General features: G+C 35.2%; 2 long non-coding RNA genes across 4 annotated transcripts in view; one reads left to right on the top strand and one right to left on the bottom strand.

The window, feature by feature from the left end:
• The window catches only part of LOC134734052 (uncharacterized), a 293,059-nt gene that overhangs the window by 129,424 nt on the left and 136,415 nt on the right, over positions 1 to 27,220 (bottom strand). The gene's annotated exons all lie outside the window — the stretch shown is intronic.
• Positions 1,676 to 27,106, top strand: LOC134734053 (uncharacterized). 2 transcript variants are annotated; one of them, XR_010117458.1, is made up of 4 exons: positions 1,676 to 1,878; positions 20,325 to 20,496; positions 23,483 to 23,551; positions 26,815 to 27,106. It is a non-coding gene; the product is annotated as an uncharacterized lncRNA (long non-coding RNA). The 2 variants fall into 2 exon arrangements; XR_010117457.1 differs by lacking the exon at positions 23,483 to 23,551.

The following is a 27,220-nucleotide window of genomic DNA, read 5'->3' as shown; positions in this document are numbered from 1 at the left end:
TTATCTGATTGAAGTAGATGTATAATTCATCCTGTTTTATACTACCTTTATGCTTACTGAAGACATTTTCAGAAAAAAATCTAGCAAACATAAAAGCAGTTCATAAGTAAAGTTGTAGGTGAAGAAGGTAAATGAAACTATATTCATTGCTTAATTATGATAAAAAACATAATGCTTGCCTTATTATTGCATTCACTTAGATTACTAAGTGCCTACTGTCCATTCTATATCCTAGATATTCAAAGATTAATTAAAATTTATTCTTTCTTTCATTATTTAGAATTTAGAAAAGAGGCAGAGCTATAGTCAATGATAATGTAATGTGATAAATTTTGGAATTGAGTAGTACTAGACTGACAATGTAAGTACAGAGAACTACCAGAATCTGTCTAAGAGGGTTGGATAAATGTTTCCAAGAGGAGGTAAACATATGAGTTATGACTTAAGGTACAATCATAAGTTCAGCCGACTGACACACAGAAAAATACATTTTAAAGGGGAAAGCAGATGCAATGAAACCAAACCATAAGAAAGCTTAACTTTTTCAGGGAACTCCAGGCAACCTTTTCTGACAACAGCAAAGGGTGTAAAGGAAGGTCAACAGATGAAGACAGAGAAATCAGTTATGCCCATATCCTGGGCACTGTTGACTTTCCTTATGCATGGTGTAAGGAAATGACATGGTCAATTTTTCAGTAACGCTCTGCCACTCTGGTGATCATATAATCAAATGATGAGACTGGAATGAGAAAGATAAGAGGTAAATGCTAATAGTTCAAGTGAGACTTTATGAAAGCCTGAATTAATACAGAGGAGCAGGGTTAACTGTAATCAGGGATGTGCATAAAAGATGCTTAAGAGGTAGAATCAGTGAGTCAAGATGGATAAATTCTGGTTGATATTAATTTAGTTAAGACATGTAAAGATGTTCATTTAAGTATGATGAGACCAAAGACTAAGGATCTAATCATGAGAAATGCCAGTGTTAAAGGAAGAAAGACAGAGAAAAAAAACCCTGAGAAGTCTGAGTTAAGCTAATGTGAACTTTAGAAGAAATATCAATAGGTAGAGGTATCATAAAAGCCAAAAGAAAAGAAATATTCAAGAAAAAGAGGTCAAACAAATCCAAATACCAAAAATTGTTCACTGATTTTTCTAATTTATAATGTGTATTAATGAGGTTTTAAATTATAACCCAAATCAGATGAGCTTAAGCAAAACCAGTATAATTCACATGGCTGATACATATGGAATTAATGCTGGAAGTTTAAACAATCTAATCAATATGGTGACTCTTCATTCAGCCCTGCTTTTTTCTGTGCTGATTCTGTCTTGCCAATTGAAAGAAAGAAAAAATTGTCTCTCATCTCTCTCTCTTCCAAGCATCTTCAATCTTACATTCTCTCAAAACTAAGTCCTATAGAAAAAAAATTATTCTTAGCAACAATCCTTTCAAACAATCCTTACAAATCTTTGTAACTGAGTCTCCACAGGTCTAATTGGCTTGGCATTTTGCATAAGCCTATTGCTGAAATAACCAGTTATCAATTAGACATTATTTGGATTGGCTGAGCTTCACTGATATTCCTTCCTTAGGCTGACTGACTCATTGGAATGTATGCTCCATTAGGGCTAGAACAGAGATTCTAGAATCATACCTGACAGTTAAGAAGTGCTCAGTATATAATTGTTAAAGTTTGCAGTTCCAGCTATGGCAGATTGTCTTGTATCAGACCAATTCAATTACCAAGGAAAACTATGAGGACTGGAAAAATATTGATTGAAAATTTAATATTTTCACACATACACACACACCCCAGAGAGTTTTCTAAGCATCTTCAGTGGTCAAGATCCCATAGAGAAGAGAAAGACAAAGAGGTAAGACCTATATTGAACATCATTTTTTTCAAGTTATTTGCCAATTCACAAGTAGAAGTTAATAGGCCAAGAAATTAAGGTAACCTCTCAGAAGTCTTATAAAACTGGGAAGACAGATGTTGGAGTTCAGAATCTACTATGGTGAAGAAACCCAGTAAACACCTCAGACTTTCAGCTGATGCCCCTGAATAGCTACACCTTAAAATAGGTGTACAGTAGAAAAATACCAGGAATTTTTTTAAAACTAGTCAATTTCAGCTCAGACATACAAAGAGTTTTGAAATTGTCACTCCTGTCACTTGAGCTAATTGATATTTATACAACACTTCATTAACAACAGCAAATACGCATTCTTTTTTTAAGACTAGATTTTATTTTTAAACAGGTTTAAGTTCACACTAGAATTAAGCATAGGATACAGAAATTTCCTAGATCTCGCCTGTTGCTCCAATACACACAACCTCCCTGACATTTCCCATCACAGTGAAGTGGACTTCTTATTTCTAGCACATACAAAGAAATATTTGAAAGAGATAATTGGGTCAGGTGCAGTGGCTCAGGCCTGTAATACCAGCACTTTGAGATGCCGAGGCAGGTAGATTACAAGGTCAGGAATTCAAGACCAGCCTGGCCAATGTGGTGAAACCCTGTCTCTATTAAAAATACAAAAATTAGCCAGGCATGGTGGCATGAACCTGTAGTTCCAGCTACTCGGGAGGCCAAGGCGGAAGAACCGCTTGAACCTGGGAGGTAGAGGTTGCAGTGAGCCGAGATGGCCCCACTGCACTCCAGCCTGGGTGACAATGAGACCCTGTCTCAAAAATAATAATAATAAGTAAATTATAGTAAATAATAAAATTTAAAAATAAAACCAATAGGAGATATCACTACAATCCTATCAGAATGACTAAAATAAAAAATAGTACCCACATCAAATATTAGGGAGGGTGCTGAGAAACTAGACCATTCATACACTACTGGTTATAATATAAAATGGTACAGCCACTCCAGAAAATAGTTTGGCTATTTCTTTAAAAACTAAACATGTAACTACTATACAAACCAACAATTGTACTCCCAAAGAAATAAAAATGTATGTTCACACACACCAAAATACTGTACAGAAATGTTTTTATCAGCTTTATTTGTAATAGCCAAAAACTGGAAACAACCCAGATGTCCTTCTGTAGGTGAACAGTTAAACAAAATGTAGTACACCTGTGTTATGGAATACTACACAGAAACAAGAAGGAACAAGCTATTAATACACGTAACAATTTGAATGAATCTCAGAGAATTATGCTGAGTGAAAAGGGTCTCAAAAGGTTAGATACTGTATGATCTCACTTATATAGTTTTCTTGAAATAACAAAATTAGAGAAGTGGAGGGCATATTAGTGGTTAATAGAGTTAAGGAGGACATGAGGGCAGGAAAGAAGTGGGTGTGGATATAAAAGAGATTTTTGTGGTGATGGGAATGTCCTGTATCTTCACGGTACCGAGGACAGTATTCTGATTGTTACATTATACTATGGTTTTGCAAAATTTTATTACTGGAGGAAACTGAATAAAGCATGTATGTGATCTCTCAGTATGATTTCTTATAACTGGATGTAAATTTATAATTATCTCAAAATAAAAAGTATATTAAAAATAAATAAGTTACTGTTGAAGTAGTAAATGGAGTGGTGCCAACACCCCCAAATTACATGGACTAGGAGTGAAGAAAGGATAATTCTCTAAAAAAAATTATGGTGGCATTACTAGAAGAATGGGGAGTGAATGCTGTGTGCAAGCAGACAACTGTACAACATAGAAAAGCATCATAAAATATTATGTATTCTAGTCATTATATGTCATTATTTCATATTTTCATCGTTTTATTATCAAGGATTTGAGAAAACAAATGTGATTTGTCTTGTTTCTATCAATGGCAATCCTGAAATTGCACACTTTCTGACATAGTTCTTAATTATGCTTGGGAAAAATATACTACTACTTCAGTGAAGATGAGAATGTTTCTGGAGATGGGAGAATAAAATGAATAAATTAGATACACAAACAGCATCTTCCCATTGACCTCAAATATTTTATAAATTAGAGTTGGGTGAAATATCTAAAATCAGACCACAGTGATAGAGTGTATTAGTCCATTCTCATGCTGCTATAAGGACATACCCAAGGTAATTTATTAAAAAAAAAAATGCCAGGCACGGTGGCTCACACCTGTAATCTCAACTCTTTGGGAGGCTGAGGTGGGCAGATCACAAAGTCAGGAGATTGAGACCATCCTAACACGGCGAAACCCCATCTCTACTAAAAATACAAAAAATTAGCCAGGCGTGGTGGCGGGCGCCTGTAGTCCCAGCTACTCGGGAGGCTGAGGCAGGAGAATCGCTTGAACCCGGGAGGCAGAGCTTGCAGTGAGCAGAGATGGCGCCACTGCACTCCAGCCTGGGTGACAGAGCAAGATTCCATCTCAAAAAAAAAAAGAGGTTTAATCGACTCACAGTTCCACAGGGCTGTGGAGGCCTCAAGAAACTTACAATCCGGCCGGGCGCGGTGGCTCACGCTTGTAATCCCAGCACTTTGGGAGGCCGAGGCGAGCGGATCACGAGGTCAGGAGATCGAGACCACAGTGAAACCCCGTCTCTACTAAAAAATACAAAAAATTAGCCGGGCGCGGTGGCGGGCGCCTGTAGTCCCAGCTACTCGGAGGCTGAGGCAGGAGAATGGCGTGAACCCGGGAGGCGGAGCTTGCAGTGAGCCGAGATTGCGCCACTGCACTCCAGCCCGGGCGACAGAGCGAGACTCTGTCTCAAAAAAAAAAAAAAAAAAAAAAAAAAGAAACTTACAATCCTAGTGGACAGGGAAGCAAACATGCCTATCTTCACATGGCGGCACAAAGGAGAAGAGCCAAGCAAAGGAGGAAAAGCCCCTTATAAATCATCAGATCTCGTGAGAACTCACTATCAGGAGGACAGCATGGGGGTAGCCGCCCCCATGATTCAATTGCCTCCCACTAGGTCCCTCCCACGACATGTGGGGATCATAGGAACTACAACTCAAGATGATATTTGGGTAAGGACAGAGAGTCAAACCATGTCATGGAGCAACTAGCCTAATACGTTCTTAGAAGTTGTCATTACAGTATTTAAGGTTCTTTTTTGAGGATGCCCTGCCGCTATTTTCCCTGTGCTCAAATTGTGTAAGTCTCTGTCGGCTATGGATGAGAATAGAAACCTAGGGAAGAAGAAATCGGCCAAGTTAACCATTAGCATCAACAAGCATTATCTGCACACTCAGAGAGGGCATGGCCCTGGACTGTTGAAGAAGCAATCTAAAGCAGAAGTTCCTTTTTGGATTCACCAAAGGCATTTGAACTGCCTGTGAACATGGAAAACATTACTATCTTAGACCACTGAGGAGAGTGTGGCCTGTTTTGAGTGAGTCATATTTTTAACTGGATATGTCACTTTACACTACAATAGTACCACATCTAAGGATCCACTGCAAGATCAACAAAGCAATAGGACATGCTTTTTAGTGAGGAAATCCATAAGTGGTTAATTGGCAAAGTAACTCGTAAGGTGCCTTCCTAATTTAAGATTCCACAATTTCATAAATGGTGCTAAATATTAATGATAATGAAAGCTCACATGTATGTGGTGTTTTATGGTTCAAAAAGCGCTTTCACTTCAACAATTGCATTTTATTCTTATAATGAGCCCTATGAGGTATTCTTTCTCTTTAACCTATGAAACACCAAGGTTTCCAGAAGTGAAGTAACTCCAGAAGATTATGCAGCCAGTCAGTGGTGGCATGTGGACTTGAACCCAGGTATAACTGTGTACAAATCTCTAGCTTTCTGCAGAGATCAGATTCCAGTGCCAGAGATGTGATGTAAATCAAGTATTTTCTTGCAAAGAAATAAATTGGCTCTAAGTTCTCTTATCTACAATCCAATTATATTAAAAAGTGGCTTCATTATAAATCTGAAAACTGTACACTCAGGGGATGGTAGTCAGAAGACCCTCATTCATTCAATTGCCAGCAATAGCATTACCTGTGTTTATTTTTTATGGATTCTTTCACAGACCTCAGACACATTTACAAAGCATATTAATAAAGGTGCCTGACAGTAAGGATTACAGACTCAGCATATAAAACAAAAGCAAACAGAGTGGATATGTACTCATAGAGATACACACACTCACACACACACACACTCACATACTCCTGGCATCCGAATGAAAAGACACTAACTCCTGACTTCCAAAGCCAGATATAATGGTTAATAAGTAAGATGCCATTTTCCTAGGAAGCATACTTTGAAATGGGAAGATGGAATGCTTTTCTAAAGTCTGCAGAAGGCCATTTTTCAAAGTTAAGATAGTTCTCCACGTATGGTTCTCTCTAAAAAAAAAACCAAAAACTATTATTGATAGCTTTTTTTTTTTCTATAACAAATTGTGTCTGGCACTGAACTAGGAGAAATTTACATATGTCATGCCTACTCATTACAAAAATACTATAGGATTGGTATTTTCATCCACATTTAACGGAAGTGTCGATTAAGGTTCAGAAAGGTTAAAATTACAAGCCCAATATATTTCAGCTATAACTGGGACTCCAGCCTAGACAGGTTGAATTCCAAAGTCCGCTTCTTTTCTACCATATCATAATACTCCAATTTGATTTTATGGATATGATCACCATCTTTTTCCATTTCTTGTTATAGGTAATTGACTAGTATTAGGAATGGCAAGGATATGCTGTTACACCGCTTTTCTATCATTTGATAGTAGAAGGAAGGGAAAAGTTCTTTTTCTTTGAGAAGATAATCGTTCAGATACCCCAAATGGAAACAAAGCATCATCTATACAATATAGTCTTGACATACGGATAAACTTAAAAACCTATGAAGTAGAACTGAGAACCAAATAACCCCCACCTCATACATTTATGGCCAACTGATTTTTAACAAAGGTGCCAAGTCCATTTCATAGAAAAAGCATAGTCTCTTCAACAAATTGTACTGGTACAATTGGAAAACAATTGTATAAAATAATGAATGAATCTAGGCTCCTACTTCATGCCATGTAAAAAAAATTAATTCAAAATAAATCACAGACCTAAAATTAAGAGTTAAAATTATAAACCTATTACAAGACACATAAGGGCAAATCTTCACAAGTTTGGACTTGGCAATAAATTCTGAGATTTGACACTAAAAACACAAGCAACAAAAGAAAAAATAAATAAACATTCCTCCTAAAAATAAAAACGTGTCTCAGAGGACATTACCAAGAAAGTGAAAAGACAACCTATAGAATCAGAGAAAATATTTGCAAATCATATATCTGACAAGGTTTACTATCTAGAATATATAAAGCAAACTTAAACTCATCAACAATAAAGCAAACATCCCAATCAAATAAAGGGCAAATTACTTGAATAGACATATCTCTAAAGAAGATATACAAATGGCTAACAAGCATATGAAAAGATGTTCAACATCATTGGTCATTAAGAAAATGCAAATCCAAATCACAACGACATGTTATTTCACACTCACTAGGATGGCTGTTAACAAAAAAAAAATAGAAAAATAACATGTGTTGGTGAGGATGTGGAAAAATAAGAACCTACATACATTTCTCATGGGAATGTCAAATAGCACAGCCACTGTGGAAAATAGTTTGATGGTTCTTTAAAAGGTTAAACAGAGAATTTCAATATGACCCAGCAGTTCCAGTCCCAGGTATATACCTCAAAGAATCAAAACTGGGTACTCTAATAAGTACTTATTTCTGATTCTTCATAGCAGCACTATTTGCAATAGTCAAAAGGTAGAAAAAAAAACAAATGTTCATCAACAGAAGAGTGGATAAGCCAATTATGGTATATAAACACAATGTAATATTATTCAACCATCAAAAGGAATTCAGTACCGATATATGCTACAACTTGCATGAACCTTGAAATATTATGCTAAATAAAAGAAGCCAGACATAAAAGATCACATATTTTATTATTCTTTTTTATGGGAACTGACAAGAATAGGCAATTCCTTACAGCTAGAACAGAATTAGTAGGTTCCGGGGGATGACAGTAGGAGAAAATAAAGAATGATTGTTATTGAGTAGAGGGTAAGGGTATTCTGAGGTGATAGAAACTTTTGGAACTGGAGAGAGGTAGTGGTTTCACAAAACTGTGAATGTATGTACTAAATGCCACTGAATTGCATGCTTTAAAGCGGGTAATTGTATGTTATGTGAATTTCACTTCAATTTTTTTTTTAATTAGCCACTCTGAGCTCAGTCTTGACCTCAAACACCTCTGCTACATTTTTCCTGAGATAAGCTTGAGTAGGCTTTGATCTCCATGTTTATTGCATATTTTCTATTTGAATTTCATGAATCCCCTTGTTCGCTACCATAGCTAGTGCTCAAGGAGATCAAACACCCCACTCCATTTAGGTGCTGTATATTTAAATAATATTCAAAATGTGCATCTTTACCTAATAAAATATCCTTATATCATCAGTCTTTTAATCTGATATTTATTTTCTAAATTTTGAACTTTGCTCCATAAATATTAAGAGAAAAGCTTTGATAATCAAATATCTTGATTTCTTCAGAGCCCTGGGAAAATGACCATCCTCAAAGAGAAAAATATTAATATCAAATTGATTTTGTCAGCATTTAAACTGCACCATAGAAAAACTATGAAATTTCATTTCGACTAGACCAAAACTTTTTGCAATTATAAAATAAAAGGTTCAATGAAGAAAACTGAAAAAGTTTAGAAATATTCATCATATTAGCAAACAGCAGCATTACACTATTGTTAACACATTGGCATTAATAAAGCTAAGGGTTACACAATTTTCATGGGCTGACAGGTGTAGTGCAGAGCTAAACCTGGCCTTGGAATCCTAATAAACCTTTAAAATTCAGGCTATGTCATCTTTAACATAAGAGATGATGTGTGTGAAAGCTTTTCATGAAAATACAGTAATTTCCCCTTATCTTCTGCTTTGCTTCTGTGGGTTCAGTTGCTTGTGACCAACCATGGTCCAAACATATGAAGATATTTTGAGAGAGAGAGAGAGACCTGATTCACAAAGCTTTTATTACAGCATATCATTATAATTATTCTATTCTATTATTCTTGTTGTCAATCTCTTACTATACCAAATTTATAAACTAAATTTTAACATAGGCATGTGTCTATAGAAAAAAACATAGTATATATATAGTTTGGTATTATCTGTGGTTTCAAGCATCCACTGGAGGTCATGGAACATATCCCCTGCCAATAAGAGGGGGCTGTTATACCTCCTCAAACCACTAAAGTATAAAATATTATTTACATGCTCCTGTAAAACTGATGGTAAAAAAAGAAACAACAATTAAAGCTTCTGGGTTATGTAATAGCATTTTTAACAAGGATATTCATTCATCCAACATTTATTGGATTTGTTATTGGTAAGTGCCATAACAGGCACCATGGATGAAGAGATAAATAAGGAAGCCTTTGACCTCAAAATGTTTTCAGTATGATAAGTGCTACAACTTAAAGACCAGGTGGAGTCAGAGGGCTGATGGAATATGATGCATATGAGGGAAGGGAGTGGCAGATCAAAGAATGCTTCCCCAGAAAAGCATTTTTATTCAAAGCATCACCTCAGGCCTGAGAATGGGTATTGGTTAGGCAAGTCAACAAAAATTGAACTAAACCTCTGGCTGAGAGTGAATCAAGTAAAGGCATTGAGTCAATACATATATTATATGGGGAAAAAATGCAAGTATTTCAACAGAACAAAGAATACTAAGTAAGTATCAAATCATGAAGGAGATCAGGTGCCATGGTAAGGAATATATCCTTCATCTTGAAGACATTTACAAAGAAGCAAATGTTTTAAACACATAAGACCTTATAATATTTACTGTTAAGTATATAACCTGATTACAGTATGACACTGTAGATTGGAAAGACCAGTTTCCAGTAATATGGGAGACTAGATAGTAGACTAGATGTGCAATAGAAACCCTTCTAGTACACAAATTTAAGTTACACTCTTAACAATGACTATTGACATTTAAATTACATTTTTAATAATTGTGTGAGCTGTCAATAAAAGGGAAACTAAGGCCCAAAGTGTCAAAAGATCCTAATGCATTAATATAGATGAGCTCTGTTGCCTTGTTCTCTCAGGGGGTTTGGAACATCTTATCCTGAGTACTTAGGAGCCTGGATATTAACTGGCCAGCCACTCATACTATCAGGAACAAGAGAAAAAAGTTGGTGCCCAATGAATGTAGAAGGTTGGACTAGTAACCCTCAATGAAACAAAAAATCCCAGAAGAGAGACATGATCAGATGATAAGCTAAAAGATCACAGTTAAAAATTCAGGAAAGTTTCTCTTCAGTTTTAGTTTTTGGATAGAGAGGAGAAAAATCTCCCCTATAATTCCTAACCAGCAATAATTGAATTTTTTAACTTGAACTCATACAACTTGTGGGGTGCCTCTTCCCTCAAAAGGTTAAAAGTATAATTTTAAAGTCACCCTCATTGGTCATACAACTACAACCAAGTGAAAGGAAATGCAAATCCCCTATGACATAATGCACTTTATAAATAGGTCAAGGAATTCCCACAGATGAAATTCCCAGGAAATTTTCTAATGGTGAATGAAAATCAAAAACACCAAGGAAATAAATAATTATGAAAAGGATTCTGCATAAACTGAATAATAAATTATATAATAAACTGAAGAATCAAAGTCACAAAATCTAAAAACAACTGAAATATCAAACACAATATATAAAATATGTTTCAAGAGGTAAAAGAAACTAAAGTATCACAAAAGAAATAAAAGACTATCAAACATGACCCAAACAAACTTGAAGAAGGACTAAATAGAAACCCTGGAAAAACGACTTATATTAATTGAAATTTACAAAACAATAGACAAGTTAACCAACTAAAGATAGAAATCATAAATTAAATAATCATTAAAAATAAAGATTTCAACACAGAAAGGGGGCAAGATGGTATATGTGAAAGAGACATTAAGATACATGGAGGAAAAAGGAGAATATCCAATATATCTAATCAGAGTTATAGAAAGAAAAGACTAGAAAGAATGAGGCAAGAGCCATATTAGAAAGAGATATTGGTTGAGTCTTTTGCATCTGCCTATAATGAAAATGCATCTATCAGACCAATCCTTTGGTTCAGAAGAACTATAGTATCAGATATATTAGTCCATTCTCACACTGCTATAAAGAACTACCTGAGACTGGTAATTTATGAAGAAAAGAGGTTTAATTTGCTCACAGTTCTGCAGGCTTGACAGGAAGCATGACTGGGAGGCCTCAGGAAACTTACAATCATGATGAAAGGTGAAGGGGAAGCAAGCCCCTCTTACCAGAGTGGAGCAGGAGAGGGCGAGAGCAAAGGCGGAAGTGCCACGCACTTCCGAACAACCAGATCCCCTGAGAAGGAACTCGCTTTCAGAACAGTAAGGTGGAAGGCTGCCCCCATGATTCCATCATCTCCCACCAGGCCTTTCATTTCATGTGGGGATTACAATTTGAGATGAGATTTGAGTGGGGACACAGAGCCAACCCATATCATCTGATAAATAAAACAAAAAGCTGTTTAAAACCATCAGCAAGCAACAAGGCAGCTAGGACATTAAGTGCCAAGGTCCTAGAAAGAAGAAAATTCTTGTTAAAAGTGAGCTTGACATATTTAAGCTGATTTTTCCTCTCAAGACATTTGCCGACTTGTAAATATCTACAGGTTAAGAATAGGCTGTGGCTCGGCCTGGCGCCGGGGCTCACGCCTGTAATCCCAGCACTTTGGGAGGCTGAGGCGGGTGGATCACGAGGTCAGGAGATCGAGACCATTCTGGCTAACACGCTGAAACCCCGTCTCTACTAAAAATACAAAAAACTAGCTGGGCGTGGTGGTGGCACCTGTAGTCCCAGCTACTCGGGAGGCTGAGGCAGGAGAATGGCGTGAACCTGGGAGGCGGAGCTTGCAGTGAGCAGAGATCGCGCCACTGGACTCCAGCCTGGGCGACAGAGCGAGACTCTGCCTCAAAAAAAAAAAAAAAAAAAAAAAAAATTAATAGGCTGTGGCTCAAATCAGAAAAGATGAAGTAGCTGGGCTAGATTTACACTTCCTGTTAAAATTAACAGACAAAATACAAGAAAAAATGGCTTTCAAGACATTAAATATTAGAAGGTAAAGAACAGTAACCCCTGAGATACGTGAAACAAATGGAGTGACATCTACAATTACCCCAGTTTACAGCATTGGGAGAATTTCCAGGCTGTAGCCAAGGAAGGGATAATCCCAGCAGAGTTTATAAACTGTTACCAATTTGATAGTAGAGAAACATTATTTTAATTTTGATTTTTTTATCATAAGTGAAATTAAATATTTTATATTTAAGAACCATTTTAATATATTCTTCATTAATTGTCTGTTCATGTCTTCTGCCAGGTTTCTATAAGATCTTTTTCTTCTCAATTTTTTTTTTTTTTTTTTTTTTTTTTTTTTTTTTTTTTTTTTTTTTGTGACGGAGTCTCGCTCTGTCGCCCAGGCTGGAGTGCAGTGGCGCCCTCTCGGCTCACTGCAAGCTCGGCCTCCCGGGTTCACGCCATTCTCCTGCCTCAGCCTCTCCGAGTAGCTGGGACTACAGGCGCCCGCCACTACGCCCGGCTAATTTTTTTGTATTTTTAGTAGAGACGGGGTTTCACCGTGGTCTCGATCTCCTGACCTCGTGATCCGCCCGCCTCGGCCTCCCAAAGTGCTGGGATTACAAGCGTGAGCCACCGCGCCCGGCCTTTCTTCTCAATTTTTAAAAGTCCTTCATAAATTAGGAATCACTTCCTTTTATAATACTTGAGATATATATTATTAACACATTATTTTATTTTGTCATTTAACTTTAATTTGTCATACGACACTTTTTATAGTTAAATGTAGTCATTGTTTTTCCTGAATCTGAATTTTGAGGCATAGTTACAAAGTCTTTGCCTACACCAAAGTTATGCAGGAATTTATTCCCATTTTCTTATAGTACTTACATGGTTTTATTATTTTACATTACATCCCTTATCCATTTGGAGTTAATGCTTATGTAAAATGAATATAAGGATTTTATTTTACTAGTTTTTTCTCAATGTCTATTGTCAATCCAATAGTCCCAGAAGCATTTATTTAAAAGTCCATCTTTGCCAAGTAATTTGAGATCTCACCTTCATCATAAACCAAATATCCGTGTGACTTCTGTGTCTTTCTGTACTTCCCATTCCATTCCCCTGACAAGTCTATTCATTTAGCTACCAGTTGCACATTGTTTTAACAAGGGGTTTACAGCATGTTTTAATATTTGGCAGGGCTCTTGTAGTTTTTCAGTGTTTTTCAGCTATTCTTGCAATATTTATTTTTCAATAGTAGCTTTCGTATCAATTTTCGTAACTTCATAAAAATTTGCTATTTTTATTGAGATTGCTTTAAATCTATAAATTAATTTGGAGGGAACTGACAGCTGCATTATAGTAACAGATTCTGTTTGAAAATAAAAACCATCTTTCCAGCTGAGGCAGGAGTATCGCCTGAGCCCAGGAGTTCAAGACTAGCCTAGACAACACAGTGAGAGCCTATCTCTACAAAACAAAAAATATATAGAAAATTATCCAGGCATAGTGGTATGCACCTGTAGTCCCAGCTACTCAAGAGGCTGAAGTGGATGGATCGCCTGAGGTCAGGAGATCCAGACCAGTCTGGGCAACATAACAAACCCTATCACTATTAAACAAATAAACAAACAACAACAACCACCAATCTTTCCATTTGTTTAAGTCTACTTTTGTATCTTTTAAGATGTTATAAATATTTTCTCATATAGGTTTGGTATACTCCTTGTTAAGTTTACCCCCATTACTCCATCTCCTTTGCTACTATTGTAAATAGAGCCTCTCTAATATTATGTCCCCAACCTGCTTATTGTTTGTAACGTAAGGTCATTGATTTCTACAGGTTAATCCTATACCTGCTATCTTACTGAATTATTTTATTAAGTTAGCTCATTGAGTCTCTAGTATTTCACAGGTATACTATTATATCATCTGCAGAGACACTTTTAATTCTTATCCAATTATTACAACTCTAATAGGTTCCACTTCTCTAATTTGATTTGCTAATACCTTCAGTATAATGTTAAATATTAGTGAATGTAATTAGCATCTTTGCCTTGATGACCTTGAGGTGATTACGCCTCTAGATACATATATATCTATATCTCTATATATAGCTATATAAAAATATAGATATCTATATCTATATCTCTATATATAGCTATATAAAAATATAGATATCTATATCTATATAAATATATAGATATAGATATCTATATATAAATACATATAGATATATATCTAGATATAGATATCAATACCTATATATTTATATCTATATCGATATATAGATATCGATACCTATATATTTATATATAGCTATATAGATAGCTATATATAAATATCTATATATAAATCTATATATAAATATATGTAACTATAGATATAGATATAGATATCGATATCTATATAGATCTATAGCAGCACTTTGAGATGCCGATGCAGGTAGATTACAAGGTCAGGAATTCAAGACCAGCCTGGCCAATGTGGTGAAACCCTGTCTCTATTAAAAATACAAAAATTAGCCATGCATGGTGGCATGAACCTGTAGTTCCAGCTACTCGGGAGGCCGAGTATTGATATATATCTACATCAATCTACATCAATATATCTACATCTATATATAGATGTATATCTACATCAATATATCTACATCTATATATAGATGTAGATATATTGATGTAGATTGATGTAGATATATATCCATATATATCAATATAGATGTAGATATATATCGATATATATCTATATCAATATATAGATGTAGATATATAGATATATATCCATATCCATATATAGATGTAGATATATAGATATATATCTATATCCATATATAGATGTAGATATATAGATATATATCTATATCCATATATAGATGTAGATATATATCGATATATATCTATATCCATATATAGATGTAGATATATATCGATATATATCTATATCAATATATGGATGTAGATATAGATATTTATATATAAATAAATATATCTATAAATGTAAATATATAGAGATACATAGATATATAGAGATATATATAAAAATATATATAGATATATAGAGATACATATAGATTCATATATTTGTTTTAAGAAAGTATTCATCAATTTTGTTTTTCTCCTTAGATCTATTAATATGATATATTGCACTGATAGATACTCAAATATTAACCAAACATGCATTCCTGGAATTAACTCTACTGGGTCATAATGTACTTTATTTTCTTATTATGGTGTTGGATTCTGATGGCTAATATTTTATTTAGCATTTTTGCATTGATGTTTGTGCACTGCATTGATCAATAATTTTATTTTTTGTACTGTCTTCACCATATTTAGGTATTAATGTTATATTTGATTCATAAAAAGAATTTGAACATTTTCCTTGACTTCTTATGCTCTGAAACAATCTATGTAGTATTAGGACTCTCTGGACTTTAAATGTTTTGTAAACTTCCTTTGTGAGGTTGTTTCTTGATAACAAAGTTGTTTCTTGATATGTTTTATATGAAAATTGGTTTATTTAAACTTTCTATTTCTAATAGGTTCAATAAATTAATACAGAGTATTTCTTTAGGAAATCATTCTTTCATCTACTTCTTCAAATATAGTTGCATAAATGTCAACAGCATAGTCTTTTGATTATTTTAAAATTTCTTTCATTCCTGTGACTACTTACTTCTTCCTTGTCATTGTCTTGTATTGCATATTTGGGACTTATCCCATTTTGGGAAATTGAATAAGTTAACTAACAATTTGCCTATTTTGTTAATTTTTCCTAAAGAATCAAGATTTGATTTATTAATTAGATAAACTGACTTTCATATTTCTACATTGTTAACTTCTGCTTTTATCTTTATTATTTTCTGTCTTAACCTTTCATTTATTATTCTGTGTATAGCTTCTTGAGCTGGGAACTTAATACATTTATTAAGTATTCAAACCTATAATATTTTTCTAAGTGTTGTTGATAGAAGTAATTTTCAATATTTAGGTGAAAGGATATTTTTATTTTGTTATTGCATTTTAGTTTATTCATTATGACCAGTGACTGTTGTTACATTTACAAAACTTTCTGATACTCTCTTTGTGACTTAATGCAGAACTGATTTTGTAAATGTCCAATGTGCACTTGAAAAGAAGTTGGATCCTCTGGTATCAGTATCAGTATCAGTAGATATATTTCCTTAAGATTTAACTTATTTATTACTTTGTTTAGGTCATATGTATCTTACTTATATTTTTATTTCTTGATCTGCTTGGTACTTAGATTTGGTGTCTTAAAGTTGGCCTTTATTAGTTTGTTTCTAGCTGTGTCTAATTACACTCTTGTTTTAAAAAGGTAGATTCTGTGTGATTTTGTGCATAAATATCCATAACAGTTATATCTTCATTATGATTTATGGTTATCAGAATTTATAACTACCCTTAATTTTAATGTTTAATACTTTCCTTCTCTTGAATTTTACTTTATTGACATCAATATTGCAATCTGCTGAGCCTTTTTTTATTGCTTCCATTTGTCTGGAAATCTTTGCTCCTTCCTTTATAACATTCTTTATAAATAAATTTTTTTAGGTTTCTCTCTTGTATGAAGCATATAGTTGGGTCTGCTTTATGAGTCAAATTTAAAATCTCTTGATACCTGGTTAAACCTATTCACATTTATTGATATGAGTGATCAATTTTAGTGTTACAAATATTATGTGTACTATGTTTAGTTTCCATGATTTTTATATGTATCATGTGTTTCTCTTATTTTTGTTTCTTTGAGAATTTGGAAATATTTATATTTTATACTTACATAATTGTTAAATATTTGTGGGATTCTATTTCTTATTTAATCTTTACTCTCTGGTTTGTTAGTTTGTTTTTAGTGATACTCTTTGATTTCCATTAAACTGCTTATATACTAATCAATGAGCTTCTTGATTGTATATGTTGCTTATATTATAATCAATGAGCTTCTTGATTGTACATATTGCTTATATAATAATCAATGAGCGGCCGGGCGCGGTGGCTCACGCTTGTAATCCCAGCACTTTGGGAGGCCGAGGCGGGCGGATCACGAGGTCAGGAGATCGAGACGACGGTGAAACCCCGTCTCTGCTAAAAATACAAAAAAATTAGCCGGGCGCGGTGGCGGGCGCCTGTAGTGCCAGCTACTCGGAGAGGCTGAGGCAGGAGAATTGCTTGAACCCGGGAGGCGGAGCTTGCAGTGAGCCGAGATTGCGCCACTGCACTCCAGCCTGGGCCACAGAGCGAGACTCTGTCTCAAAAAAAAAAAAAAAAAATCAATGAGCTTATTCTGTTTATTCCTTACCTCTTTCTTTTCTTCCGTTAGCTACATTATTTTTCCTTTCTAAAAGCATATAATATTTACATATGACATATTGACATATTCACTTCAACCTCAACCTCACGTTTCTTAATCTTACTTATATTTAAAACTAAATCATTTCTTTTGCTGGAATTTTCTTTTATTTATTTTTTGGTTGAATGAAGTTTATTCTCTCAAAGTTTGCCCAAAGGAAAATCAAGAATACAATATGCCTCAAGTTATTACATGTTTACAACTATTTTTATATAGCTTAAGAGACAACTTAAATGGATATAAAATCTTTGGCTCATACTTTCTTTTTATGATTTTCCTTGAAAATAATATTCCTTTGATACTTTGATTTACATTTTGCTTTTCCTGAGGCCATGAGTTTTTTCTTTACATTTATAACTAATTGTTTTACTAAAATATGTATCAGGGTTAATAATTTGGGGACAATTTTACCAAGTACCTGCTAATTCTTTCTTTCTTTCTTTCTTAATTTTTTTTTTTTTTTGAGATGGAATTTCACTCTTGTTGCCCAGGCTGGAGTGCAACGGTGCCATATAGGCTCACTGGAACCTCTGCCTCCTGGGTTTAAGAGATTCTCCTGCCTCACCCTCCCAAGTAGCTGGGAATACAGGCACCTGCCACCATACCCAGCTAATTTTTGTGTTTTTAGTAGAGATGGGTTCACCATGTTGGCCAGGCTGGTCTCAAACTCCTGACCTCAAGTGATCCACCCACCTCAGCCTCCGAAAGTGCTGGGATCACTGGTGTGAGCCACCACACCCAGCCAGTTTCTTTTAATACATAGACATGGATCTCATTTTACTTCAGAAAACATTTCTTGTATTAAAGTTGTAAATATTATTTATTTGTCAGTGTTGAATTTTCCATCTTCAGGGATTCCAGTTATAATTATGTTGGTTCATCCTTGCCTGTGTTAATTTAAAAACTTTATCTCTGACCCTTTTCACTTTTTCATTATCATTTTCTGAATTTCTTTAGAATATCTTAGTTTTTTTTTTACATCTATTCTATTCTTGATTTCCAAGATTGATCTTGAAATCAGTCTTCATTTCTGATATGATTTAACCTCTTTTTAATTTTTCCTGAATTCAATCCATTCTCAATTCATTTCTTTTTGTTGTTTGTGTTCATTTTTGTACATAGATTTGGAATATCTGATACAAGATCTTTCTTCATGTGTTCGTTTAAGGATGTATGCTTCAGTATGGAACTATGCATTACAATTTTCTTCTCCCTTCTGGTTGATCCACAGTGGAGGAATGGCATTTTCTTCACCTGAAAAACTTACATTTAAATGTTGTATTTGCTTTTTCTTATGCTGTTGCTATGGTTTGAATGTTTGTCTCCTCCAAAACTCATGTTGCAATTTAATCTCCAGTGTGGCAGCAGGTGGAGGTAGAAACTTTAAGAGGAAATTGGGTCATGAGGGTCCTCAAGAATGAATTAATGCATTAATGGGCTATCACAGGAATGGGAGTAGAGGCTTTATAAGAGGAGGAGGAGATAACTGAGTGAGCACACCCAGCCCCCTCACCGTGTGATGTCCTGTGCCGCCTAAGGACTCTACAGAGTTCCCACCAGCAAGAAGGCCCTCCCCAGATGTGGCTACTAAACCATGAGCATCTCCCCCTCCATAACTGTAAGAAATAAATTCCTTTTAAAAAAAATACCCAGTGTCAGGTATTCTTTTATAAACAACAGAAACTGACTAAGACAACTGGTTGTACTTCTGAATTTCTGTGAGCAGGCTGACAGTTGGGTGGTTTTTAAAATACCTAGTTTAAGACCACTTTTCTGTCAGTGTTACAACATGTAGTTTCTTTAATAGATAGCTGTTTCAGCAGGGAAGAAGGAATGAAGTGTTATGGCCTCCAATTATTTGAATTTTTATTTTGTCTTGCAGGATCATCCATTCCTCTCTTGCTCTTTTTCTCTTTAGGATGCAGTTTTCAGAGGAAGACTTTTCTCTCCTTTTTACTCTCCTGTTCTCAAAGTGTTGCCTTTCTAAGATTGCCTCCTAGAGGCCTCCCTCATCTTCAAGTAACTTTCTTATAGTCAGTGCTCAGATTTATTAGAACCTTCTTTCAGCATCTCCTCTCATAAATTGAATTCTTCTTTGTATAGTTAATTTTAGTTCAATTATAGGTCTTTTATTTCCCTCTTGTTTCTTGAACAGTTTTTCTCCACCCACCTTGCAAAGGCTTATATTGGATATGTAAAAAGTACCTCCAGTAAAAATTAATATTTACTTTTACTACTTAATACAATTTTGAAGTTTGTAATTTCTCTGACTTACAATTATATTCAATGTATGAGATTTATGTGGTTACATTTGTTTTCCTGCTTTAGAGTTCAGCACACTACGGTTCCCAAGCCAAATCTGGCACATTATCTGCCTGAAATAAAGTTTTATTGGAACATAGACACACTAATTTGTTTATTAATTATTATGGCTGCTTTCACACTACAACAGCAGAGTTCATTAGTTGTGACACAGATGCTATGGCCCAAAATCCTCAATTATTTATCCTTTACAAAAAAACAATTTACTAACCTCTGCTTTATTTGATGTTTATTTTTGGAAGATGTGTTAAAGACCTTCAAATTTAGGTGCATGATGTTAACGTGACTATCTATATATCCCCTTAGAGAAGTTAATTTTAAGAATTTAAACTTATTAAAATATAAGCCCTTAAGAATTTTACAATAGATATGCTAAAACTAAGCAATACTACATTTTTCTGATAGTAGATGATATAAGTAATATTTCTAAATACCTACTGTGAGATAGGCAGTTAGAACTTTGAATGTATTATAATATTTCATACAAAAACTCAAGTAAATATTCATTATTATTTCTCTTTCCACAGATAAGGACAATGGTGTCCAGAAAACTTGCTTACTTTGTTCAAGAACTTTTTATTGATAAATAGAAGAATTGATATTCCAGCTTAGGCCTCTCCAGTTTCAAATTATGTGTTCTACCAGGCTTCGTCTGCTAATTCATGAATGTGAATTAGGCAAATTACACAACTGGTTCAGGTAAGTCTTAAGAATGCTAGATGCCCTTTAAGAATATTACGCTTTTTTCTTCTGTTTGAACTTGTATTATCCCTAATTAATTTGAACAATTTAATTCCACACTACGCACTCCCAACCCCTGTTTTTATTTCTGTGCCTAACTTTCATGAAGGATAACTGTATCTACATGAAGGAGCACCAAGCTGAGTATTTTCAAAATATAAATGTAATAAACACATCAGGAAAATTGTATTAATACACTGGGGACCAACCCATCCTTCTAACCAGAGAACTATCAAATTTAGCTTCTGCTTTGGTCTAAGTGCAAGACTCTGAAAGCCAGAATAATTAAAGATTTGAAGTTTTCTTTTTGTGTCCCACATCACCAAGCCTCACAAATCAATGAGAGTAAAAATGGTACATACATGCAAACACACATACATACACACACACATACACACACATTACTGACTTGTAAAGCAAAGCATGGTTGCCCCCTGCTCAGAGCTTCTGGAACTGAGAAAGTAGAAGGCTTAGACTGTGCCTCCACAAGAAAGTAATCTGAAGCAAAATGTGCATGCAGAGCGCCCTGAGGAGCTCTCCAGCGTCCTTGATAATATACACTTTCCATGTGAAAACCCTCAGTCCTTCACTTCACCTCAACTTAAGGAGGTGCTCCCTGAGGCTGTTCCTTTCATTACAACCAATAAACCACTGAGTCCATTCTTACTGCACAAAACAATTTGACATAGCGGAGAATTTGACATAGAAGAAAATCTAGTTTTTACACCAGTTGACTACTACACATGCAAGGACTCTCTCTAAGCAGACAGGGTACCTCTGGCTAAGAACTCTTATTTTTAAATGATGTTTTAGGAATTCAGAAGGTGTGCATAATATCTTGCTTCCTTGCTTCTTCCAAAATTATTTTTTCTATAGTAGTCTTTGCACAGATACTGTTTTCAGAAACTGCTACTCAGGATATGTTTTGGTTGAAGTGGAAAGGTTAAAGAGACCTCACAGACCTGCAGTTTCAGGATGGCAACTTATTCCTATAAATAAAGGGCGTGACAACAAACTGAATACTTTCCATTTTTGAAAATTCTTTTTGATTGTGGAGTTCACAGGTGACTCAAACTCTCTAAAAAAACTTGAAATAAGACTGTTCACACACATACAGCAAAAAAGAGAGAGAGAGACACTGAGTATTTGAGTAACATCTGTCTAAATCATTTTAACAATGACAACTACAATCCCAGTGAGCACATCATAATATTTTCTAAATTTATAATTATGTTTATAGTGATTCAGGGAGTCATACTACTTTTTCCAAAAGCAACACTGATGAGCTCAGAGAAATACATTTGAGACAATATGCAACATCTCTATTGTTTTTACACCCAGTGGACACCCCCTTGAAACCATCTTTGGCAGATTACTCTATATCACCAGTAAATAAAACAAAGGGCACTGTTTAACATTGGCACAGAGGTGGCTGATGGGAATTGTGGTATGTTCGAATGGCATATTGAAGTAGATAGTCCTTGTCCCTTTTCATAAGAAAGTCCCCAGTTGAAAGGTAAGTACTTTGAAAGCTGATGAAAAACACTCGAGCCTCTATTACTAAGTGAAAACAAAAAATCTTAACACAAAATATTAAGCTGTCAGTTCTAAAAGAAATGTACCTCTCATGAGGGTATAACTTTCAATTAGAGGATGGTTTATGCACTCTGAGACTGTGCTCGACTAAGAATGCTAAGTGGGAAGTATTGATCAGAAAGTTACTCTATGGGAAAAGATGAGAGGAAGGCATCAAGTTAGCTGGTAGAATTAGAAGGAGTTATGTAGTAAATTCAGAAGGAGACATTCGGTTTAGACAAACTTTAGGGAAGATAGAGTCAAAAAAGGAGAGAAATCCAGCTGTACTTTTTAGTGAGTTGCATTTTTTTTAAACTATGGCAGTGAGGGTAGCTGTGCATATAATGAATTTCGTACTAGATAGATATAAGCATATTGTTCAAAGCTGCACTGAACATATTCCTTTTTCAGATATTTGTGAAAGGGGAATCTCACCTAATGATAACGGGAATAAAATTTTTAAAAATGCATGCAATTAAAATAAGTAATAAGTGAGACAACCTCACAAGGACAAGTAGTTTCCACCATGGGAAGATTTGGGAAAGAGTTTGTATCCCTGACAAAGGAATAGGCCATTTAAAAAACTGACTTATGTATGAAAAAAAAGATTATAAAATTTTAGCTTGTGTGTTTTAAGAAGCTTCTAGCTTCTGCTGACATTTTGTTTCTCCTGCTACTAGTCAGAAGTAGGGTTAATAATTCGTATATTATGTATCCATGTTGTCCCATCTAATCTATTTCTACTTTGCTGCTTGGAAATGATCCCTAGAAATGAGAAATCCGGGGCGGAGAAAAGACAGACATACATGTTACTGTTGCTTTGAATAAAGTTCAAGGCAATATCTGTAGCCTGCTGCCTGGACTTACATTCATCCAGATTTGAGCCAAGACAGGAGGCAGAGAACAGACTCAACAAAATATTAGCAAAATATCACACATAGGTTCACAGGACAGTCTATTATTTTTTACAAGTCAGACATGACTGCAAGTCCTGATTCTGCTATTTTTTTACGTAGGCATCTTTGTCAAATTACACTTTATCTCTAAGCCTCAGTTCACTCATCTTTGTAATGAGGGCAATAATTATATCATCTTCCAAGTGGTTGTACGCATAAAAGAAAATAATGTAGTTAAAGTTTCTATAACTCTATACAAACTTTTGTTGTTATCATTACAAACTTTAGCATGTACTGCATATAGCCCTCATTTTGTACTTGAGCATATGTTTTTAATTCCATAAATTCAGGAACCATATCTTACCCTTCCTTGTCAATGCATATATGGTTCCTATGACATTTTTGAGGAAATAATAGAGAAAAAGAGAAGTGGAGGAAGTTTTTGATTGATATCTCCAATTTTTGTTCAAAAGAAAGATATGCTATCTAGTAAGACCAGGAACAAGAGAACTAAGGAGAGAGATGCATACTTGCAACAATCGGTGAGTCAATAGGAGAAGGAGTGAACCACAGACAAGTAAAAGCATTGGAAGTGGTACTAAGGGCTCAGCTTGGGTTAGAGAGCATAAATTTGCATGTAAATCAGCCCGGGAATTGAAGGTGAGAAAGGAAAAGGCAGATCATTGAAGGGGCACTGCCTGAAGAAGATGTATAAGTAGATGGCCCTGAAAGAATCTCCAAGTGTCCCACATATTAATCTGGTTTGGGCAAAAGCATGCGAGACTTACTTTTCTTCTCATGAAAGTGACAAAGAGAGCAGGGTGACTGGAAGAGTCTCAAGAATATAATGAAGAATGAGGTTAGCATCAATGACTGTTGAAAGACAATGGACATAAGCAATAGATATGTTACAGAGGCCACGGCCTAACAAACAGGCTAAGTGACCAGTAACCCAATGGATACTATCAATGAACAAAAGATAGCCACAGGCAAGACCACCCTTAGAATTAAGACCTCAATTGTGTATCTGTGTGTAAATTCTTATCTCATAGAATGGCTGAGTTTATATGGAAGTAATTAGATTAAGTTACTTTCCATTAGGCAGATTCTAGGCAGCAAATGAGCTTATTTATTAAAAGGAAAAAACTTACGTGTTTACTAAGTGAAGTAACTATGAAATTTGTTTTCACTTTACAAACATTAGTTTTAAAGTGAGATAGGCTAGATTGAAATCTCAGCTCCATTACATTGTAGCTGTGTGACCTTAAGCATATAATGTAATACCCCTAATCCTGAATGTTGCCATGTGTAGAAAAATAACTTGTAAGCTATTTAGTGAAAAAAAAAAAAATGAGCCTCTGGGGGCTCGGACTAGGGGAGCCAGGTAACAAAGGGAGCTAGCTCAGTTGCTCTGCTAAAGAAAAAAAATGAGAATTCAGAAAGTAGAACAAAAGAATAAAGACAGAAAATGCAAATAAACATCATGGCAGGAGGTGGGAGTCTCACTTTGAGACTTTTAGGATTGGGAGAACTAACAGTGAGTAAAGTCTCATATGCACACAAATGCCTTTGTATGAATAGTTTGTGTGATACTAAGTTCATTAATTCAGCAAACGCAAGATAGAAAAGTGCAAGACAAATAGAATGACACAAATAATCCTTAAAATCAACTAATTGGGTGGAAGTAGTTGGAAGCCACAGAGAAGTATAAGAGTGTAAGTTTCTAGCAATAGGCAAAGATTCTAGAGAAGTTTATATTTACACAACATATAAAATAATGGGTTTATGAAATCATTTCTATAGCAATAACCCCCATCTCCAATCTCTTAGTCTTCTCTATTCTTCTTTGTGGTAAGAGTACACTCTTTGTATTTTTTATTTGTGTATTGTCTGTTCCTCACAAAAAACGTAAGTGCCATGAAAATAGTTTTTCTTAATCACTATCGCATCCTTGTAGATTACAACAGTGCCCAGAACGTCAGTATTGAATGACTGAATGGATGATTACATATGTAGATCTTGAGTTGCAAGAAGAAGTTGGCTAACCTCTGAATTACACATATAAATAATTATAAAACAAAAAGCCCACCAACACTGGCTGATAACATGGGAAAACATGAGTTAGAGGACGGTGAAAGGGAAAGAAGGATGGAAGGAGATGTACCATAGAAAATTACCAACAGGAAGAGAGGATTGTGGGTTGGCAGTGGAGTAGATGGTTCTTCCATGGGGAATAGAACTCTTTTAGGGTAGTTCTATCCGTCAGCTATTATCACTATAACATTGCGTACCAATTCACCTCAAAACACAGTTGCAAGTAACAATAGCAGGTGAGCTGATGTTCCACAGATCTAGACTGCACAGCTGAACTGAACTGCAGGCCATAGGTTCATTTCAGGAATGCTCAAAGTATTTCCCATTTTCCTGGGACCAGTAGGTCATCTGATTTATATTTTTTCGTTTGCTTAATTTTATTTTTTATTTTGTTTGTTTTTTTCTTTTTTTGATTCATATTTTTTTAAAGGAGAAGATGAAAGCTCAAAACTTAATCAGAATCATGAAATAGTCTTCCGGCCTACACTTAGCATCAGCACACTGTCTTTTCTGTCAGCGCTCCATTGGCCAAAGCAAATTACCTGCCCAGGCTCGACATCAGTGAGGCAAGAAAGTTGAGGTTATGGAGGTTAAGGGAAGGCAGAGGAAGTGTAGTGAATATTTGCTGCATGATAATTTAAACTTCCATAGGACACTGGCTGATAATCACAAATCCAAAAATCTTTTTTTTTATTATTAAGTTCTAGGGTACATGTGCACAACATGCAGGTTTGTTACATATGTACACATGTGCCATGTTGGTGTGCTGCACCCATTAACTCTACATTTACATTAGGTGTATCTCCTAAAGCTATCCCTCCCCCTCCCCCCACCCCACAACAGGCCCCGGTGTGTGATGTTCCCCATCCTGTGTGCAAGTGTTCTCATTGTTCCAAAATCTTAATTGACAAATCTCAGACTTGACAAAGGTTTATTTCTTACATTACAGTTCATTGTAGATCAGTGATGAGGAATGTTTCTCCATAGTCATTCAGTGACCCAGGGTTTTCCATCTAATAACTGTTCCATTCTCTTTACTCCATCCTTCAAAAATGTACCATCCAGTAGAATGGCCATTATCCATATGTGACCCTTTAGCACTTGAAATGTACATGTAGTCTGGATTGAAATGTGCTTATAAGATAGACATTGAATTTTGAAGACTTGGTATTAAAAACCAGAATATGAGCTATCTTTTAAACAATTTTTATATTGGTTACGTTTTGAAATAATACATTGTGTTAAATAAGTATATTATTGAAATTAATTTTATCTGCTCGTTTTTACTGTATTTATTTATTTATTTACATTTATTTATTTATTTATTTATTTATTTATTTATTTATTTATTTTTGAGACAGAGTCTCCTTCCGTCTCCCAGGCTGGAAAGCAGTGGTGCGATCTTGGCCCACTGCAACCTCCACCTCCTGGGTTCAAGCAATTCTCCTGCCTTAGCCTCCCAAGTAGCTGGGATTACAGGCACATGCCACCACTCCCAGCTAATTTTTTGTATTTTTAGTAGAGGTAGGTTTTCACCATGTTGGCCAAGCTGGTCTCGAACTTCTGACCTCAGGTGATCCACCTGCCTCAGCCTCCCAAAGTGCTGGGATTACAGGCGTGAGCCACTGCACCTGGCCCTTTTCACTGTTTTTAATATGACCACTGGAATATTTTAAATTATATATGTGTTTGCTTTATATTTTTTTATCAGATAGCACTGCTCTAGAACCAGCCACTATACCAGAAAAATGAAAATAATGCTGAAGGGACTTTAACAAAGATTTTGGGGACCAGCTGGGAGAGGGCATTCATCATTCTGCTTGTATTCCACTGGCCAGAACTATCTAGGTGCAAGGGGACAAAGAATGTACTGGATCCAGGAAGAAGAGTGGAATACAAATACTCATGATCACTTTAATTCCTCATTTGCTATCTTGCCTTCAGCATCTGAAAGTGAATTTCTTTCTATAAATACAGAAAAATAAATAAAGCTTTGGATATGGGCCAAGATGTTGCATCACAAAAGAGAAATGAAATAGAGTGGAAAGCATAATGGAAGATCCATTATAATTGGGGAAAAATTGTTAAAGAGAAAACAATGAAGGCACCCATCTAAG

Source organism: Symphalangus syndactylus, chromosome 12, assembly GCF_028878055.3.
Source record: "Symphalangus syndactylus isolate Jambi chromosome 12, NHGRI_mSymSyn1-v2.1_pri, whole genome shotgun sequence".
In the NCBI taxonomy this organism is placed as follows: domain Eukaryota; kingdom Metazoa; phylum Chordata; class Mammalia; order Primates; family Hylobatidae; genus Symphalangus; species Symphalangus syndactylus.
The sequence above is the reverse complement of the archived record's forward strand: the minus strand, read 5'-3'. Positions and strand labels throughout refer to the sequence as shown.